We start from the raw sequence: 7,110 nt of genomic DNA, 5'->3' as shown, positions 1-7,110 counted from the left end.
GCTTTTTCATGTATTTAGCACGAGTTTCAATGTTTTTGTTTTTTCTATTCCATAAGCTTCGTTTAAATAAGTCCAAAAACATCAAGACAGTTTTGGGTCGCTAGTAAGCGCTAAAGTTTGTCTCGGTAAAATCTCTCCAATTAAAGTAATGACAAGTGATGAGTAATGACTATTTTTTTCAGGTCACGAGGCAGAAGAAAACTACCACCCAGAAACCCCCCAAAACTCAAAAGAAGAAAGCAAAGCAGACCAAGAAATAAAAAAACTAAATTTTATAAATATTTAGTCATTTTTTAGTTGCCTGGTGACTGCTTTTCAAAAAACAAAAACTGCCAGTACAAAAACATGCAGTCTCTTCTTTTTAACAAATAAAATCAAATTGGAAATTAAAGTTGTGTGCTCTACTAATACCTTTTGTTTCTTTGTATCTTTTCATATTCATTTTTTCCTATTATTATTTCCTAAATTAATCCGAAGATGGCCTGAGCAATTAGTTTCTACCACCATGTCAACATTTCATCTTTATGGCCTATTTTCTACTTTAATATTTTAATGACAGGTCCTATATTTTATTGTAAGTATTTTTATTTCTATTTTAACTTTTAGTCAATTTTTAAACACGTATTCGTTGTATCTAGTAAATTTTGTATCACGATAAATTTTTTAAAAAGACAATTCATAAAATAATCCGAAAGATATTAAGATTTTTTTGGTTCGCCTATTACTAGCGAAATTTTTCTGATTAAAGTATCTATTACTATAAATGTAATATTAGGACTTCATTAAAAAATTCGTCATTATCTTTAGTTATTGCCCGGACTCCCAAATTACACGGTCACGAGTCAAAGACTCGTTAGAAAATACCGGCAGTGACTAAATAAACTCATGCCACTCATGCAGGAGTCCGGAAAGAAATTATTTTTGATATTGGTTTTAAGATGTGATGTTTGTTTTCTTTTTCAAATTTCAGGGATTCTTGCACTCATTCTACAGTTCATTTATTTTTTGCCGCCGGTTGACGAAAAAAAATGCAGTAACTCAGAAACAAACATTCTTAGTTTTACAGTACATTTTTGACCATATTTACCCGGTTCAAAAGATTTTATATTATAATTTATTATTTATAAAAGAAGTGCTAAAACAGTCAATGAAGCTTAATTAACCTACATGTATTGGAAACTCTTAACACCAATTCACACTTACAATTACTAAAGTTAGTTCAGAAAATTCCGTGTAATTATCATTGAATCTCATTTGTCATTAATACGATAAACCTGTGGTTAACAGCTTAAAAACTTTTGTCTTCGATCAAAACAAAAAAAACGAGAAAAAAGAATAATCTAAAAAAGGTGCCAATTTTAAGTCAAAATATCTTTTAAAAATAGTTTTGTTAATTGTCGTTTTGATTTTTATTAGAACACCCCTTTCTCACATCCCATTTTTTGCTGCCATAAATCATGCAACTATGAGTTTTTCAAAACGAGAAATCATAAGACTAAAGTCATAGAATTTTCGCACATTTTACCCATGATTAACCAAAGTGTGCTGAATACACGTTTTTTTAAGAACAGTTAAACAACGCTTTTTGAGTTTCCGAGAAGAAATCATTTTTCAAATGCACACTTTCGTCGGACAAACATATTTTTATATCGCTAATAACAAACAGACATTTTGACGTTAATCGAGGTTGTACTCTATATATTTTAGGGGATCATAGATTCTTTGCTACAACCTTTAGTTTCGGGCTCATCTCTTTCCTAGGTAATTCCTTTTTCTATACGGGCAAGCGAGATGATCAAGCTTTCCCTAGGGAATCCACACGGATAGGCCCCCGAGGAAGCATTTTAGTTACTCCAAGTCGTTTCTTAGTTTGTGAAATAAATAAATAAAAACGAAATTTTTAATGATTTTAAAGTGTATAGAAAAAAAGAAATGTCAGCTGAATATTTTAATGCGTGTGGTTTTACAAAAAGTAAGTGGTTACACTTTCTTATATGAACCATTATATAATAAGAATACAAGGCTCGAATTAAGGCCTGAGAACAATTGTCTCAGCTGAAATTTACTGGTGTTTGTGAAAAAAAAAGCATGCAGTATTAGAGACTAGTGCCAAGTCTTCCATTACTAAATGGGTAACTGAAAATGAAAGGTTTGATATTTTCTTAAATCTAGAGATGCTTATCAACTGGAAGGCAGTCCATCTACTTCCAGTCCTGTTACCTCCAAGATCGGAAGACCACAGCATTTAGTGCTGACGAAGAAAATTTTATCTAGACTCATTCGTTGGATGCAGTATTTGCATCACAAAAGTTGTCATTAAAAAATGCGCCCGTAGAAAAAAACGTACTTATTTTGAATAACCTCATCATGACAATAAGGTAATAGGACATGGAAGATATGGAAAATTTTACTGGTTAAAATAGCGGAATAAACTTATCTTTTTTGAAAACTTTTTTGCATGAAACTCATGAAGAAACTAAAAGGTTTATACCGAAATACCGTTTTTTTTTTTCTCGTAATACCGATTTACCGGGGGTAAAAAGGCCCAATACCGTCATACAGTAAAAGTGAAACCCCAGACCAGGGTTAGGGTTTCTAGACTGATAGGCTTGAAGAGTTCTACGGGGACTAATTTTCACACAATTTAAAATCCCTCCACCCTTTGGTCGTCAGTTTTAGTTTCAACATTAAACGATAAAAAGTTAGTGATTCCAATTTGAGGTGAACTTTTAATTGACGTCTATGTTATCCCCTCCCCCAGTCGCAAACTTTCTTTCGCTTTAACTCTATTCTCTTTATAAGAAATGAAAAGAGATATCATCCAAGCCATAACCTTTTTTGCTTGAAGTTCTTATATTTCACCTATTCCTGTTTTTTATAATAGATGACGTGTGTTTAAAGGGAAAATGACGCGCAAATTATCTCCCGTTTCAATTGACAAAGTAATTATAAAAAACGAGAGGGTCACTTTAAATCGAACATTACTGATAATTATCTCCCGTTTCCATGACGAAACTAAAAATTAAAGGGAAGTAGCTCGAAAGAGGAAAAAATAAATGTGGCGGTAGCTTCTTTGTTGTCAATTTATAAATATAAAAACTAGATTGTAAGTAGCCTGGGAATCCAAGCTCATAATTTTAGAAAAAAACAAAAAATACCTCACCTCACAAAGTTTTAAAATTATAGAGCTTGGTGCAGTTAGATTAGTCTGATACAGAATGTTATAAACAGTCTGTGTGTGAACCCTTGTTGACAGACTTTCTGAACTTTGGAAACCCATGTAAACACACATATCAACTTACCATAAAAACTCTTTCACAAGTTCTAAGGACTTTCAAAACTACTAAAAACCACATCAAAACATCAGCCACATGTATTTAGACATCCAGCCAACAGCCATTTTGTTTCTAAATGAATCTATGTTTTCATTTTCATTTGTTTTCCTTTTTCTGCAGAGTCAGCTTTTTCCATAAATTATGCGCGCGCATCGAAATTATCAAAATGCGCGCGAAAGTACTGCTAAGTAATATGCCGAAAGCTGGCCAATCAGGCCGAACCTGCATTGCAGGGAAAAATGTCCCTGCAGGCGAGTTACCTGCGCCAAGCGTTAAACCAGCAGCAAAAATATCATAAACTAGACTGTGAAAAAAGTTTAACGCTTGGATTCCCAGGCTAGATTGTAAGGAACTTCAGCCACAATAGCCTTTTTTCCAAAGGTACTGAACATTGTTACTTCTCAAGAGACCTGGCGCCATTTTGTCTTCCTTCTCGGCTTCGTTTGAAAATTTAAAGACCCAAAACAGTTTTTAATATTTTAGATTTAGATTTTATTTATGTTTTTAATTGTTATTTCCGTGAAGCTGTAATTCGATCATAATAGCTTTGGAATCGCCTTTGGGCCATATGATCTCTAATCTTGTCATATCTTAACAATCCTTTGTTATTGAATCTATTGTTTAATTTAAATCATGTTTAGATGTTTCAAACAATTAATTCCTTTCAAATTTTTTAAATATGGCAGCTTATAATAGGTACAAAAGGTCTTTTGAAATAGCTCTATTATAATGAAGCTCTATTTCTTACTCCTCGTGCATTAACACGTGGTAATTTATATCTTTGTTTATCTTTGGAATCATACATGATCAATCTAAGTATCAATCAGATTCATGCTCCCTGGTCAGTAAAATGTGGTTCTATGCATTCATTTTCGGTATTTCTATTCTGGTTTGTAAAATATTTAGGTACCCCACAACCCATTGAGTTTCAAGCCCGAAGGGCTAGAGGTCAATCTCTAACCTTTCTCAGGCAAGAAAAATTGAAGCCTTAAAATATGCGCCGTATTTTTGATGACGGATTGAATCTAGCAATTCCTTTGTTTTCGAGTGATATATTTTTCGAAATTAAGCGGTAAATTTTAGTTTCAATCTGTCATTTGTGTAAAAACCAGGCGGGTCGCTCAAGGCCGCGCAACTTTGGTAGGATTTGTTGGCTTCAAATCCTACCAAAGAGATTGACCTCTAGCCCTTCGGGCTTGAAACTCAATGCCACAACCTAGCCCAATTGGCTACCCTGCTTTTTAGACCAACCCATGAAAATAAAGTATTTTTTAGATCACGAGACATTCAAGGCTTTGTCGGTCAAGGCAGCAAGACCAACAATTAGACAATCCCACAATTATTGAAAACTGGCAAAAATCAAAGTTAGCATAAAGAAAGCTCAGAAATAAGTGGAGTGCATATAGACAAAGACTAAAGTCTGGCATCAGGTGTGGCCATGAGTAAGCATGCCCTGCTACTTGAGTCACCCGTCATCTAACCAAAAGAGAGGAAAGTGTTGATCAAGCACAATCTGGAAGAGAAGAGATTAGGAAAGAAAGATGCACTATCGAAAAGTGGGCCTAGAGCCCGGTTCGGCGTGCCGTATCCGAGTGGCCGTACGACTGAAAGAAAAGAAATATAGTAAAGTTATATCAACGTTGTAAAAATAATAGATAACCAACTTGCCTTGATTCTCAAAAAACATCCGTGTTATGGTTGTAAAAATATTAATGACATTTTGCATCGTAAAAAGTGCAATTAAATAAAAACTTGCTTCATTTGCAACCTTCTATTGGACAGAATCGATCACGTGATGTATATTTTTCCAAAATTTGGGTTAGAAAGAGTTTATTTTCCTATAAGCAGCCTCACAGAAGGAATTTTTTAATTAGATATTATTGTTCTATAAATATTCATCTGTTTATTTTGTATCAGGCAACCTTCATGCACTTTTCATTTGTGAGATATCGCACTTCAAATCACACATATATTTTTCAGATAACATCATTTTATGAGCGTTTATTTATCCAGATGAAGATTAAGTGGTATCAGGCCTATCCGTAGTCAATTTGTCTAAAGATTGGTACCTTTATCTTTTGAAAAAAATTCCAAAATTTGCAGTAAATAACAATTCAAATTTTCTATCAATTCAGTGGATGTCAAAAAGTGTGTCAAAATCTAGCTAAAAGCATAACACGCACTGCACACAGAGCTATTTAAAGGAGTGCTCATTTCAATAGGAAAACAATGGTTGTTCTCTTGGGAGAAGTGCCTTCTAGAGGTAGTTGGTTATCTATTACTTTTACATCGTTGGTTATATGCACCGAAAATACAAACTAGCGACTACACTACTGACCCGATTACCATTCCTCGCGGCACTACTAACCCGATCACCATTCCTCACGGACATCTCCATTCCTCACTATTCCTCTTCTATTCCTCACCATTCCTCAGCGTTCCTCGAACGTTCCTCAGGAATGGATATTTCAAAACTTTGTTTTAGCATTCCTCATCTATTCCTCGAACGTTTCTGAGGAATGGACATTTATGACGTTATTCTTAAGCGTTCCTCACTTGTTCCTCAAACGTTCCTCAGGAATGGAGATATTTCAACTTCATTTCAGCATTCCTCGTCTACTCCTCGAACGTTCCTCAGGAATGGATATTTATGACGTTAATTTTAAGCGTTCCTCACTCATTCCTCAAACGTTCCTCAGGAATGGACATTTCTGACATTATTTTTAAGCGTTCCTCACTCGTTCCTCGAACGTTCCTCAGGAATGGAGATATTTCTTCTTCACTTTATCGTTCCTCATCTATTCCTCGAACGTTCCTGAAGAATGGGCTTTCATGACGTTATTTAAAAGTGTTCCTCGTTTGTTCCTCAGGAAAAGACATTTTCGGAGCTGTTAATACATTTTCATGGATATGATATTCAATATCAAAAACTTTTATGTCGTTTAAAATTTCAGGCTCTGCCTCCAGAGAAAGAGAGAGGGCTAGAGAAATACTTTTGTCCTTTAGAACACATTAGTAACGGAAGCTAAATTATAACCCATATTCGTGCGTCCGTTTGTTACCAACTTTTCTTAAGATTGGCTCATTCAAAGTTTCTGATTTTGGCACAAAGGTGCATGACTAACAAACCCTCGAATGTGACAGAGCCCGATTGGATTATTAGTTCTTTCACTTTCTTGCATGCAAGTAGGGTATTATCGTAGGTAAAAGATGGCTGAAGCAGATTTTTGCAAAAAAAGATTTTTCAGCTCAAAAAACGCATCTTTATCTATAAGAACCACTATTAATAAGCATACATCAATGTTCTTAGCCAAATTACTTAACTTTTTGATGAGATAGATGTTTCACAGCCCCGGTGGAACTTTTTCCTCAATGGGGATAGGAATTTTATTGTTCCAAGGTGGAACAAAAATCCAGTGGGGATGGTTTTGGAGTGCAATTCTTAAACATTGAATCTCGAATGGGGATGAAATTCCAGGGTATTTTCCCACCAGGGACGAATTTTTGCAAAGTTTTCTAGTAGGGATGAGGTCTCAGTGGGTCTGTGGCACAGGAGTGTATTTGTGTTTGAGCATGAAGTTTTGGTTTCTAAACTCGTTTTTTCGGCTGCAAATACGATGATTTATTTAGACGTTTCAAAAAATCTTTCACGTGTCTAATTATAATTATAATTTGAATAATTGCAAAAGAATTAACCAATAATTGTATTGGGCATAATAAAATACGTAAAGGTGATGAACATTTTACATGAATATGAATGCCCATTCCTGAGGAA

Source organism: Clytia hemisphaerica, unplaced genomic scaffold, assembly GCF_902728285.1.
Source record: "Clytia hemisphaerica strain Z4C2 unplaced genomic scaffold, Clytia hemisphaerica genome assembly, whole genome shotgun sequence".
In the NCBI taxonomy this organism is placed as follows: Eukaryota; Metazoa; Cnidaria; class Hydrozoa; order Leptothecata; family Clytiidae; genus Clytia; species Clytia hemisphaerica.
Note: the sequence above shows the minus strand (reverse complement) of the source record.